This window comes from Diceros bicornis, chromosome 2, assembly GCF_020826845.1.
Source record: "Diceros bicornis minor isolate mBicDic1 chromosome 2, mDicBic1.mat.cur, whole genome shotgun sequence".
NCBI classification, from domain to species: domain Eukaryota; kingdom Metazoa; phylum Chordata; class Mammalia; order Perissodactyla; family Rhinocerotidae; genus Diceros; species Diceros bicornis.
Window position 1 is genome coordinate 69757944 of NC_080741.1, and position 15329 is coordinate 69773272.

At 41.0% G+C, this 15329-nt stretch overlaps 1 protein-coding gene across 9 annotated transcripts in view; it reads right to left on the reverse strand.

Annotated features, from left to right (window-relative positions):
* The window catches only part of FOXP1 (forkhead box P1), a 575925-nt gene that overhangs the window by 481056 nt on the left and 79540 nt on the right, over window positions 1-15329 (reverse strand). For all 9 annotated transcript variants that reach the window (XM_058562979.1, XM_058562935.1, XM_058562954.1 and 6 more), the window contains one exon: window positions 6386-6515. The gene's annotated coding sequence lies outside the window, so the exon portion shown is untranslated. The remainder of the gene's footprint in view (window positions 1-6385; window positions 6516-15329) is intronic.

Sequence of the window (15329 nt, forward strand, 5' to 3'; positions counted from 1 at the left end):
TTCATGAGCCTATTCCAATCCATTGGCTGGAGCTACATAGAACATTGTGTAGAAAAACCCCAAGAGCCTCCGTCAGAACAGACCATGATGGAGCTCACTGATTTTGTCATCCTTGACAAGGCCTACCATATGATCCTATGAATATGGGCCAAGAGGTTAACAACTCACATGTACACTCACAATCACTTCCCAGAACTCTTGTTACCATGACCAACACAAATAATCACACAGTATGTTGAAATGAAATTAAAACGTACGTTAACTAAATGGTGCTTAAATGCGTTAATTGCTCATTTTTCTTTAAGAAGGAATTAAAACAATGGCAATTCTCAACAGGGTAGCTCAGCAGCCTACTTATAAACTGAATGGAAATTTCCTTCTCTTAGCCTCTGCGCATTACTCGAACCAAGTTAACAGAAAACAGAATATTTTCAAAAACAACATGCAATGTAGTTTAAGTTCCTAGAATTTTACATCACGGAAGATATCATTTGAAATATAATGGCTGAATGCCTTCCTCCCTGGTACAGCTTGCTTCAGTATATTGATAAAAACCAAGATTAATATGCAAAAGGAAATTGCAAGAAGCTTGCCCTGCACCGGTCAGCACCTGGCACATGTGTGTGCCCCTCCCTTTGAGAAAGAAACTACTCGGAGAGTGAAAGTCTGGCTTTAGTTCTCACCCCACCACTTCCTTGCTACGTTTGAGCCTCAGTTGATGCACAGGTAACAAGAGGGCGAGAATTGTCTCTTTCTTGTCTTTTCCAAAGTTACAGAAATTGAAAAAAAAACAAACCCACAAAACTATAATGTTTCACACACAAAACACCAAAAGCAGACGAAGGGTAGAAAATAAACTACCTAACAAACCATACAAATAGGGCGTACACGTGATGTCAAAAATCCAACCGTTACACAACCAGAAAATTGCCGGAATTGTCCGTAGGATTCTCTCGTGAATATAAAAAACATGTACTTTTTATCCACTGGGTGCCAGATATCGGGGAAAGTACTGGGTATCTAAAGAAAAACTACAAAGACTGGTCAAAAGTCACTTGCTTGACATTATTTTGCCCCTACTCATGTAAGTGGTGAATTTGTAAGCTTGCCTACAGAATTTAAGTGGAATAATTCTGAGGCCACATCCACACTCAGCAGAAGAGAGAATGTGATCAATTAGTGATGTCTGCCAGGAGCATAGGAATGGGCAGAAGTGGGGGGAATGTAAGATCAAAAGTGTGTCAGAAATGTTTGCCACCCTTGATTTGGGCAAAGAGCCAGATGCTTTGTGTAGATATCGTGTGAACAAAAACCTGCCCAATACATTAAAAGTTTACTGTGAATTTGTATGTCCAGAAAAATGTGTGTATAATCCCATAAGGGGCTTCGAGAGGAATGGAAAATATCTGCAATATAAATGCAGATTACCTTTATTACAAAATTGGATCATATTCTCATTCCTAGACTAATTTCCTATATCATAAAACCTATATTCAATTTTATAAATAGCATACACCAAGAACCATAAATTCAGTTAATGCAGAAATTTAACAGATTTTTTTTAATAAAAGTGAGAAAAGGCTGTTTTAGAGCAAGTATCTGAAAGGACAGAAAGGGTTCTTTCTTTGAAGATATGTTTTTCCCTCTGACTCTACCTCCTTGGGGACATAACTAGAGAAGAAATAAATCTCACAGCTAATATATATGAAGTAACATGTTTAACATTATCCAATGAATTTATATCTACCTACACCATATAAATTTATCTCACATAAACTGTCACCTCCAACAGAATTCATTAAAACAATGTTATAGCTTCTGAATTAAATGCAATCTTCTAATTGGAATTTAATCTTACAATAGTGGTTGGTGGATTTTCTTTTTTAATTGACAAACGGAATAATTCATTAGTTTGTCTTACGGTTCTGTCCGAAGAATTTAAAAGTAAATTTGACATAGGGATTGGCTGTGACGTCGGAGGGGGGGAGAGGTAGGCAGGGGGGGTGGTTGGAGGTTCTTGCATCATCTCCAGAACTCCTGCTGCTTAAGGGTGGGAAAAGGATGGAGGCTCTGGCTCTTACCATCCTTAATTACATTACTAACATATTCCATTACCTCCACGTAAATGTCACGTTAATTTCTGATCTTCATCAAGGCAGACAATGGTTTCCACCTTGGCCCCTAGCCTATTAGCTATGTGGGAAATATTCAGCCAATTATATTACTTCTATTAGGCTAGGGACTGGAGAGAACGGCAAAATAAACACCTCGAAAACACTTCAGAGATAAAATGTAAGTTGACACTGTCTTCACATGCTGGATCTCAAGTTATACAGTCTGATAGGCAGCTGCCAGCACTCATAACTGCTTATTAAATCTAGCCTCTCTTTACGGTGTGAGTGAAGATCTGTATTTTTACCAATATTAGGTTCATTGTGTTATGAAAGAGACCAAAATACTTAAGATCATTCGCTCCAGCTTATAAAACATATTATGTAGTTTATTAAATTGTTAAAATTACTTTTCAAAGTCAAAATTTCAGGGACTGGAAGCTTAAGCACAACAAAGTGGCTCGCTCAGCCCACTGACAGGTTCTAGCGCAAGACAGCTCAGAAGGGGAGCCCATGGGCCGGCTTTCCTGTCCCAAAACACCTGCTACCTGCCCCCACCTCTTCCAGGAAGCTGCACCACCAGCACCACCCCACCCCAAAACCGATGACAAAAAAATGCATTCTCGAGTTTTATAAAAAAGCAAGGAACTCTCGGCCAAAAAGTAGCCCATTACCAAGTCTTAAGCGAGAAGAATTTTATTCCCGGTTTTTACCTCTTCCTAGTAGGTTAGAAGCTAGGAATCTGATTATGAAAGAGATCAAAAAAGGAACTGTGGGCAAATAAAGAAAAACAATTGGTGAGAAAAAAAAATGTCGCATAATGCTTATACTCTTCCACCAGCAAGGGAGAATTTACTGCTAAGGACAGAGCAATGCCAAGGCCAAGACTGACAAACAAGCCAGCACATTCACCATCTATAGTCAACTCTTCTCAGGAAAACTCTATGCAAATCCAGACTGTTATTATCACATTTATTAATAACGTTGTGGCTAACTGCCTATTAAATATGCAACAGACTTAGCCGTTCTTCACTCTTAGAGCCTCGTGATGTGCCTCAGATAGGTACCAATAACAACTAAAGCTTCACACCAGGGAAACAGGAGCTAACCCTGATTCCTTGCTGGCAAATAGTGGCATTGAAGAACCACATCACTAAAGAGAGTGCTCACTCAGCGCTTCTTTCTCTGTATCCTGCCCCTAAGTTAATTTATTATGCAGGCATGGTTATCACCAACATAAATGGAGTATATCACCCATTTTCTGACCTTAAAAATTTTCCATAATAATCTATTTGTGCAAACCTTTTCTCACGTGGTTTCATTTCCTTGCATTTCAGTGAAGCGATTTGCTGTTCTGGCTGCCTACCCTGTGACTGTGACCCTGTTCTACCATGAGGACACTTACCATGAAACATTTCACTCAGCATTAGACTTGATTGCAAGCCTAAAGACTCCAAATTATCAGCTGTAACAATTAATTGGTGCTTCTTTTGGTTACTCAATATAACTGTAAAGTTCTAAAAGCCACAGGACTGTGAATACATTTTTGACAATGGAAGGACTAACTAGCTATCAGATACGTAATGCACAGAAAATCAGGTTATTGCATCACAGAGGAAGAGAATTAGTCCTTTTGAGGAAAAACAGGGAGAAAAGAAAATTCAGAACACATGCTCCTGCTCATCAGATTTCAGGGACCTCTACTTCCTACTAAAAATACAGTGAAGGGAAGTTTATTACAATCTGATAAACACAAAGCATTTCCTTATTTATAAAAAACTGAGATTTGACTGGGCCTAACAGTACATTTTATCAATTTAAAAAGAGATCATTTTCATTATAGTTCCTCAGACTGATTTTTCAAATAGCAGGCCTTACCCAATTGAAATTAATGAATAAAATGAACCTAGTCTTCAATAAGTCCATTCATGTGGTTTTGTTAAATTTCATGCATCAATTTTATGATAGTGAGATTGAGTCAGACTCTGAAGACAGAGATGACAGGTAACCTCAAACCTGAGTTTGTTGCTATTTCAATACCTTCAGAATTCCAACCACTTCTATGAATTCTCATGTATATGAGACCGACACAGCCTTTGTTCTCAACTCTACCTGGATCCCCAAAGATATAATTTTTCATAACGCATGTTATCTGTTTACTAATCTACAGACCATTCACAAAAGTCTATCATAGGTGTGTAGCAATGGAAAAACCTCAGAAGAACTTCATAGGCGAGGGATCCAAAGGACTTGCCAAAGACCAGCCAGTAAGATGATCGAAGATCTTTAATAGCTCTAAAATCCCATGACTCCATTAACCGTTTCTTCTCACTGTGGACATCCTTGCCTTATGTGTTCCTAATGTACTATTTGCCGTATTTCTTGCCAATGAAAGAAAGACTATGGTAAGGAAGACAGAAGACTTTTGTTTTTCCACTATCTAAGGCTTGAGCAGAATGGAATGCAAAGTACAAGTAGTCAGATAACAACCTAGCCTAGGTGGAAGTGAATTTGAGAGTCCACAGGCTCTGAGGATCATCTGGAATCTAATATTTGGGCTAGCGGCTTCACCAGGGCTCTGTTTTTTTTTTTTTTTTTAATCTGTGAAATAGGAAGGAGGTCAAAATGGCCTCTAATTGTAAAATCTTTAAAAATCTGGCCCAAATAGCTGACTGAATGCATAACAGTGTCTTACAGAGACACTTATCAAAAAAGGTTTGCTAAACTGCATGGGCTGGGCGTCTCAATCTCTCTAATTGAGATAAACTAGAAAGAATCATGATGGAGGACCAAAGAACTAGGCTTCAGTTATGAACAAGCCCGGGGGACTTAGACATCACAATTAGACTCTATGTGCGTCAGCTTCTCCACTTATAAAGCGAGGGGATTTAACAAGACAAATTCTAGGGCCTTGTTAGCACTGATAAATAGGACGCTCTAACCCACCTGCTTTATTTTAAATATAGGAAATCAAAACAGAGACTAGGGGCCGGCCCCGTGGCTTAGCGGTTAAGTGCACGCACTCCGCTACTGGCAGCCTGGGTTCGGATCTGGGCGCGCACCGACGCACTACTTCTCCAGCCATGCTGAGGCCTTGTCCCACATACAGCAACTAGAAGGATGTGCAACTATCCACTGGGGCTATGGGGGAAAAAAAAAAAAAAAGGAGGAGGATTGGCAATAGATGTTAGCTCAGAGCCGGCCTTGCTCAGCAAAAAAGAGGAGGATTCAGCATGGATGTTAGCTCAGGGCTGATCTCCCTCACAAAAAAAAACAAAACAGACTAACTTGCCCCATGTCAGGTAACTATTAGGTCTCCTAATTTCCAGTAAACTGCTCTTTCTCTTTCACTACATTTCCCACCATTAGGTAGAATCTGTTTCAAATACAACTCCACTAGGACAAACAAGATGAGTTTATGCCAATGTCACTGAATACAAAACCTGGAACAAAATGGTTCCCCATAAAGTTGATCTCATTCTATGACAAAGTTACCATTGAATGATGTCACAGTTTTTACTCAAAACACCTGGTCTCAACCAATTATTGTCTCTGATAAAGGCAAGTCACAACTGTTTATTCATTACTACACAGGAGCCACTGATCTCTGAGGAACATGATAGATGCCATCAAATATGGAACACACAGATAACAGAAAAAGATTATCATGTCCCTTCTAAGCTCCTCGTGAAAATTACAATGAATAACCTGATAAGGAGAACAATGACAGAAAAAAATGCCCATAAGTCTTTCTGAAAATCTTTGAGAGTCCAAAGTAGTTTTCTCAAGAGCCCTAATCATGTTGAAGGCTTGGGATGGGACCTTCTCAATGAACCAATCAGACTTAAATTCCCTCCAAAATTCAAGGTGAGGTCATTATAGTTTTATTTCATGGTGGTTTATTTTATTGCTGAGTTGTAATGGGACCTAAAAAGCAATTACTCTTTCAGTTGTGCATGTGGCTCATAATTTTAATTTAAATAGTCCATCCTTTAGAGTATGATTAAAAGAAACATGCAAACAAAAAAAGTTCTCCTGTGTCCTATCATGCCTTGTATAAATCCTCAGATCATTGTAGGAGTTATCCAAAAAAGTTATACCAGAAAACAATGGCAGAGTTGTCCCTTCTTTCGAAATGAGAATCTCTCATCCTCAGTGCACAATTGTTCTGATGAACTTAGGACTTTCATCAATTTCCTGCACCATGTAGGATCCCTGCAGCCGACTTTTTGTCTTGTGAATTTTCAGACGAATAATCATAAGCATTCACTCACCCTTTCGGCCAGCAGGCATCACATCCACCCGTTCATGGTTGACAGCAAATCAGAGAAGGGATCGAAGCCCTCACCATTGCCCAAATGTTTCGTTTGGAAACTGGAATTGTCAGCAAAAGCTCCTGGGACACTGCAATACACAAATATTTTTTACATATAACTAAGATGTAACTTCTAAAACCACCACTTCCTTAAACTTGAAAACAGCAAGACAGACATAGAATCTAGAGGTAGGGGAAAACACCTTCCAGACAAGGCTATGTCGATATATCAAGTGTGATGCTGTAAAATATGAACCGGAAATACTGTTTTGAAAGATACATTTACCAATTACTTCAACACATACATTGAAAAATTGTTGTTTACTGCAGACTTTGTGCCAAATATTTTACATATTTTGGTGTTTCAAATATATCATGTCCCATTACAAAGTGCTCAGGTAACAAACTATTTTAACTCAAATCTTACATGGATAAATGTACCATGTTCTATTAAGTAATTATCTTTTCCAGAGGATGAAAAAACATGAAAATATTAAATAATTATAATTTATTTTTAAAATAATAATGAGCATCAAAACTAGTAAGAGAAGTAACCATAATCATTTTTTCCTCCAAAATAATTCTAAAAATGTTTATGAGTTTCCCAAGGAGTAAGACTCACAGAGATATTTCCATCAAGAGAGAACATACTATGTAACGTGGAGGGATCGAAGTGAAGAAGCCTGAATTCTGGACCCAGTATTGTCACCAATCAATTGTGTGGCCCCAGGCAAGCCATTTAACATCTCAGGATTCCAGTCTCTTCATCTGCAAAGTCAGGGCATTAACTGATGCTCCCCAAGTCTCTGCTACCTCTTAGCTTCTGTCTTTTTGATAAAGCATACTGATTCTAAATAACTTAAACTATTAGCTTCTCCTTTAAGCTTCCTGATTTAAAAGAAGATTTTTACCACGTATCCCTCTTAGGTCGATCTGCCATCAACACTAAAGATGTGCTGTGGGCAGAGGGTTTTGCACATACATAAAAAAATTCTCACCCTGGCACTAGTGCCCAACCCTGGTGAGCTGCCACTCTTGGCAGCTGACAGCATCTGCTGGGTGCCCATGGAAGGATTCCATTCGTCTCCAGACAGTACAGCTCCAACTCCTATGGAAATCTGGCCAAATGTATCACAGATGAATGTTTCTCAAACTTTGGTGTGCATAAGCATAACTTAGAGAGCTTTTCAAAACACAGATTCCTGGGCCCCATCCCCAGAGATTCTGATTCACTAGTTCTGAGATGGGGTCTGAGATGCTGCATTTCTACCAAACTACCAGGGAATACTGATAGTGCCGATCAGGGACCACAGTTGGAGTCCAAACAATAAAGATCCATTCTCTAAGCCTCAAGCAGCCTTGAGACCCAAGAAGCATTTCCAAGGCTCTGAGAACTCTCCAAAGCTACTGAGTCGATGTCACACAGCAAAAAGAAAGGGGCTAAGTTGTCCACCATCTTTAGGATAAAGTCCAAACTTCTTTCTGTGACCTAGAAGGCCCTGCATAACTGGGTCCCTTTCTACTTCTCTGATGCCATCTCCAGCAATCTCCAGCTACAACACAGATACAGTGGCCTTCCTACCGTTTCAAGCAAGTCAACTGTTTTCCTATCTCAGGGCTGGTGCATTGCTTTTCTAGCTACCTGGAACGCCATGAGCATACTCCTTACACAACTGGCTCCTTCTCACCACTGGGTCTTAGGGGCAAAGTCCACTTCAAAAGGCTGTCCTGCCTATCCCTTACCTACTTAAACTAGGTCCCCAGTGACTCTCAATTACATCATCTTATTTGCCTTCTCCAGAGCTCTTGTCGTAATCTATACACTTTTTCTCATTTATTCACTTGTCTCCCCCACTAGACTATAAGCTCTACAAGATAAGGGAACTTCTCTGTCGTATTCATCACTATACTCCAAAACTTCAGAAAAATGCCTGGCTCATAGGAGGCACTCAATATAAATTTATTGGGTGGACAAATGAACCAATAATTGAAAAAATTAATTCTTCAGCATTCTATAAAAATATAATTGCCATTTATCGAACACTCACTATGTGCTGGATATCATTTCAAGTATTTTACAACGGCTACTTCATTTAATTCTATTCTTACAACAAAGTTCCTAGTAGATACTCTCATAATCTCGATATGCAGATAAGAAAACTGAGCACAGAGAGTTTTAGTAACTTTCTCAAGACTGCACAGTAGCAGGGGCTTGACTCTACAAAGCTTGCACTCGTAAGAACTCCGTATTTTTCCCGTCACTAGACTGATACAAAAAGTTTAAGTGTCTACCTTGTACCAGACACCCTTCGCCTCAAGCTTGCTCAAGTGAGTTTTGGTTGCCAGGCCTTAGGGAGGATACTTAACCTTTCTGACCCTGAGCTTCCTTGTCCCTACAGGGAAAGCTCAGACACCCCACAATGACCAAGCAGATAATGAAAGAGAGCCAAGTAGGCCAGGCGGGAGGTACAGGGAGCGGTGAGGAATGCGGCAAACTGGAAGCCCTGCACTTTCCTGGCTGAAGAGGGCAGCCAGTGCACTCCACAAGCCAGTTGTTGCCACATGGGAACAGAAGCCTGGGGCTTCAACAGCTTTCAATTCTATTAACCAAGGCAGTAATCCACACTACTATTTTGTGAAATTTCCTAATTTTTCAAAGAGAGCCGCTAGTCTTTTACTAGTACACATGAAAAAAGAAAGAACGAAAGAAAGAAAAACAAAACTTGCAACCCCTGAACCAAATGATTGCTGAGGTCACCCCATGTCTTCAGGTCTGTGATTCTAGAGGGATCCAGAAGCACAGAGAAGTTATACAAGTGAACACCATAGGTCTCTGGGCAGATAAGGGCTTTCTAGAGGTATTATCTTGAGCAAGTTTTGGAAGGAACTGGAAGATGCAGTGAAGAAGGCATTTGACAAAAATCAGAATATGGTATTCAAAGGCTGAGAGGCAGGTAGTAGGCAAGTCACCCCAAAGAACAGCAGTGAGGAGGGAGAGCTGGTGGGCAAGTTCATGTCGCAGCTTTAATTTTCATTCAGGATCGGAGCAGCTGCAGGTTTCTAGCTAAGACATAAGTTGGTCAAACATGTTCGAGGAGTATGATCATCAGTGTTGTGTTGCCTGACTTCCTAAAACATTCAAGTCATCAGGTATATCCAAAAATAAGGGATAAACTACCACTGTGGTTTGTGGATTTTTTTTGTTTGTGTTTGTGTATGTTTTGTTAAGACTCCAGTAGACCCAGGACTGAACTCCCTCTCTACCAAGCTCTACAACTCTAACCAAAATACTATATAAACGATATACAGTGTAGGTTTTATATGTATTTATATTGTGTATACTATAAAATACATACTATAATACATACATATATATACTATAAAAGACAAGCCCTATAACTCTAACCAAAATACTACATAAACGATATATACTATAGTTTTATATGTATTTTATAGTATACATATAAAATATATATAATATACAGACTATAATACATACATATACATACATATATATACTATAAAATACAAGCTCTATAATTCTAACCCAAACTTTGAGCTCTAGAAATGAAAAATATAGCAATTAAAATGAAAAAAAAAAAAAACACCAGAAAAAGATGAGAGAGATGCAAATTATCCAGAACACTACCCAGAGGCAAAAACTGTCTACCTAGAATTGTATACCCAGAAAAACTATCTTTCAAAAATGAGCGTGAAATAAAGATCTTTTCAGACAAACAAGTTTATCACCTCTCTACAAGGACAGTTAGAAAGATGTATTTCAGGCCAAAAGAAAATGATTTCAGGAAGAATGTTCTCTGATTTAAGAAGGAAGGGAGAGCCAAAATAATGGAGCACTTGTGAGTAAATAAAAAGTAAATGCATTAAAATGATGTGCAGGTCTCAAAAATTAAAGAAAATAAAGTCTGTCCACACCACCACTCACTCCCTACCCCAGCTCACTACACTGTAGCCCTAGCAATCACCAAGGCCTTGGACGGCAAGCTTGAGTGTGCAAATGGTGTGCACCAGCTTGAAATGCAGATTCCTGCCTCCCCCGCCCCGCCCCAGGATTCTCATTCAGGTCCCAGGAATCTGCATTTCTACCAGATACCCCAGGTAATTCTGATGAAGATGGGTCCTTGCCTCTACTCCGAAGAGCACTGCATTGCTTGTGACCACTTTAGGGCCAGGAATCCAGTGAGCTCGGGGGCCCGGGGAGGTCACAGCTGACACACCAGCCGGTCTTTGTTCTTTTCCACTTCACTAGAGCCCCAGGGAGCACCTTGGCCCAGGGGGTCAGCAGCAACCCTGCCTCAATCCTGCTGATCAGGAGCTGCAATAAATTAAAAGCCCATTCAATTATTTTAGAAAAAAGCCTAGAAGTGCTGAAACATTAATTGTGCCATATTCAATCTGTTTTCCTAGAGATTTGAAAAGCCAGATTACCATCTTGGGGGTCATTAGAAAGAATGAAGCTTTCTCCTTTTTCAATTTACATATTTAAAAATGCACATATTCTTGCAGTGGCTACTACACAGTCTTTCCAAGTCCCATGGCCACTCCACAGTCTAGCCATGGAGAAAGAAGCCTGGGATGCCACAGGGTCCTGCCTTGTTTTTTAAAGTAAAGGAACCAAAGCCCAGGGCCTGTGGCTGCAAAACAGCTCCAGGAAAACAGGTAGAGGCAGCCACAAAACAACAGTGATGATTTCTTGTTTTGTTCTCCCCTGTTTATTTTTCCCTGAAGCAATCCTTGTTCGGTACAAAAGTCTGCAGGGAGCTGGAAAGAGCAGCTGTGGTTCCCTGAGGCCAAGACCTAGCAATCAAGCTGTTTACCAAACACTGCCAGGCACCGGGAAAACAACAACAGCACAGGCAGCATTTGCATCTGTTTTTCAAAAACAACCTCCAAAAGTCTGGGGCCTGTGGTGGTACTTCCTTGCATGGCTGAGAGGAGAACTTAGCAATTAAAGCATGAACTGCATTGGGTATTAGCCCCCACGCCTAAATGTAATCTATTATTCCCTTTCTTTTGAAGAGTGCCTATCCTAAAAACAGAGGATTGGGAGTCTGTAGAGTTTCAAAGCAGTAGATTGATATAGACAATATGCTTGTCACTGACATTTCCAAGCAAGCTAATAGTGGCATCTTAGCAAACTGCCATGATTTGCTGACCATCCAACACCTCAAGACATCCAGCAATGGTTCTCAATCTTGAACAAGCACCAGAATCTCAAGGAGGGCTAATAAAACACAGATTGCTGGGCCCCTCCTCCAGAGCATCTCATTCAGTAGGTCCAGGGTAGGCCCTGAGAATCTCTAGCAAGTTCCTAAGTGATGCTGGTGCTATTGGTCTACATACTATGCTTTGAGAACCACTGCTCTCAAGCTAGATGCTTCCCAGGGCCATTCTGAAGATCTGAGAACTCATTTCCTACCTCGACCTCTCCCGTGGATTATCTGAGTGAGTACGGCAGTGTCATGCCCGAAGGAGTTCCCAGAACAAAAATTATTGGATGGTTTTCCATGTGCTCCTTCAGATCTTCCACCCATTATCCCCGGTCTGCCCCCCTCTTGTGTCCTGGAAGGCTGCCCTGTGTGAACTGTCGTCTTGCCCTCTGGCTTCCAGCTGGGCAGAACCAACAGATGTTTCATTTCAAGAGGACAGAGAAGATGGGGCATTTATCACCCAAGGTCCCTCCTATGAGAGCACTTGCAGATAGACTGACTCTCTCTATGAAAGGTCACAGCTTCTGCCAGGCAGCTCTCTTTATGTAGCTACTCTCTCCAGGTGCCAGTAACCACTACCCAACCCTTCCCTTGTCCTTTCAGGCCTAGGAGAGGTAAAAGCCAGCTATTTCCTACAGGGACCCTGACACAAAACTCAAATTCAATGTGTTGTCACTGACTCTCCTTTGGTTTTAGAATGCTAAGTCTGGAATTTTATATACCCACATAACGTAAATATGTATATCTATGTGAATACAGACACATATACACATACAAATATATATATACATATGATTATACACACATATACTATGTATCTTTATAGATTTTTTCAATGCAGCTAAATCAGATTGGTCAGAAGACCTAAAAGCCCCATGGCCAAGGCCATCTCACGTGGCTCGCAATGATGTTCCTTCAGGTCCCATGTGCCCCAGGAAGAGTGGGCCCACTTTGTCTAATCAGTTACACAACCTGATAGGAAGGAGAGCATTTGTGAGAACTTCAATCCTTCTCTAATTTACTAACTTAGTTTCCTTTGTTGCAAATAGCACCAAAATAGAAAGGGAACAGAAGTGGGTGGAACAGACTCCATCACTAACCCCTGTGAATAACTTTCTGACAATGCTGAACCCAGTTCAAAAAGCACGTCGGCTGCAAAAAAAAGACGTGTGTTGTCAGCTCACAAATAAAATGCCAATCTGCCTCAATTAATAAGGCTCAAAAAAGAACAAGTAATACTTCTGTTTTTAAAATAATAATAACCTCAAATGTACCCTAAATAAGCATCTGTCTGAACAGCGAAGTTCAAAAGTTCTAGTAAAAATGGTCACCTGGATGTAACCAAATGGGTCATTCCACCAACGTCTGTCGCTTTGGTGAACCCGCCTGACTTCATTTAAGTTCCCTAGAACTAATCGCTATTACTTTTACTTAACATTCACTAGTAAGATTTCTTTCAACTCACCAGAGGGCTTTTTGGTATCTATGCTCAAAAACAAGTTTTTAAGGAAACCCATTAGATTAATTAGAAGGCATGGGGTATAAGGTTTCTATGTAATTACTTTTCTAGTTCACTGAGGCACAACCAGAAACCTTTTTTATTTGTTTATTGCACTTTTTCACTAAAAATCTTAACATTCCATTTAAAACTTAAAAGCTGGTGAGTTCTTCCTGCTGCATCCGATCTGCTCCCTCCCCCACCTCCTTGATAAGTAGCTCAGCTTATGTCTGAACCCTGCCATAGAAAATGAGTGACTTAACTGGAACCCTCTCTTCCAGGAATAGGATGTACCATCATCCTGCTCCCTTCTGGCCATCTCAGAATCCCTCTTCTGTGTTGAAGAAACTCCACTCATCCTTCACCTTGGCTCCAATGCTCACTTCTTTCCACTGCCTCCATTTACCAACATCATGATGAATCTAGAGACTTTCCTTGTTCCTTAAAGACACCCCTCTCACCGTTTCCAGAAGCCACGTACTCCACATCCCTGACATCAGGCAAACAAAGAGAGAAGAGTTGGCCTCTCCTTAATTCCTTTTCTTAGAGCGAAATTATTGCTCTGCTAATGGCCCACCTTGCCTGTCATCTCCCCAAAGGAAAACACTATCGTCCCTCTCTACTGTGATTCCCTGATCCTTCAAAACCCTTCTTTTGATGACCACATGAGGGAACCACTGGTCCCAGCCCAGCCACATGGCTTTTACCTCTAAATGTCAAGGATGCTCTTCTACAGCTGTCTCAGACATTTTAGTATCTGGTTCACAATTTCTGTCTAGATCCCTTCAGTGTGGCCACTTCTATCAACCTCAACAGCCATGCAGATGGTCCAACATCCTGCCCAAGGCTTACATCAGGTCTGGTACAGACAAGGCACTCAAAAAAATTTTTGTTGTTGAATGAGTGAATACATACCCGGTTATCTTAACTTCCTTACCCTAAAAGCTTCCAGCCCATCAGAGAAGCAGTAGAGTGCAGTAGTTGAGAGCATGGGCTGTAGAACAGACTGAGGGTGTCCCATCCTAGCTATGCTGCTTACTAGCTGCAACCTTGGGCAAATTCCTGTGTACCTGAAAATTAGGATAATATTTGCCCATACACAGTAAGGGTTCATTAGGTGCTAATTAACCCCTACTACTTCCTCCACACCTGCAGGGATAGCCAAAACTTGGATCTCATCATCCCTTAGAACTGCTCCACCTCTAAGACTTTGAATTCTGAAATTCACTAACAAACCTCCCATTGAGCCACCTCTCGCTGGGTCACTTCTCTTGAACTTGCTCCTGGACTGCACTGAGACATGCCACTACCAACTCTGGTCCACAACTCCTCACCACGTGCACAATCCATCATCCCCTTTCTGAACTCCCTCTCTTTTACATCATCTAAGGCTCACTCTGTGGCACCCAGTACCCCAAAACCCCTGTATCCCTCAGGATGTCCTTGTCTTTTCTACCAACTTCCTGTTCAAGCTATTTGGTTCCTTCACCAGAGTGAGCTGGGTGAGGCAGGGGCCGGGTGTGATTCACGTCTTTATAGCCTGGATGTCTACACTACAGTGCCTGGGACACAGAAGGTCGTTATGTGTCATGTTAATCTGGAGCTCTTTTGGGGAGCCAAAAAGAGTCCCCATAAGCCTACTTGGCACCCAATCTATGACAAGTTGCTATTTAAGCATCATGGGAACTCCAGGCTCAATTTCACAAATACCTTCCACTCCTGGTTCAGTTCAATGACACAAAATACAAACCCTCTATTCCCACAGGCAAACTGGGCTAAGCTAAGCGAGTGGGGCTTGCGGAAGGCAGGCCGCCTGCCGGCAGGGCAAGTGACATCCCTGTCCCTGAGGCCCAGGGGAGCCTCAGCAGCTCCCTGGAAGAACAGTCAAGTGAACAGATAGCTGGCTGCCATCTGGGCTCTTTATACGGCTTTTGTGGTAAACATGTTTACTTTCTTTTCATTGGTTGGGCTTATCACGATCAAGTAGTTTGTTTTGAGTCTTGCTCTATAAACATGTTTACTTTGAGGAGAGAGCTTTTTTGATAGCCAGCACACATTTTTTTCACACTTTTAAATTCAAAACATATTTTTTCACAGCCTGTGGTAAACAACTCAAGGTAGTAAACAAATTATATTATTTCATCTTCACACTAGAGAGGCGATCCCTGTGTGTC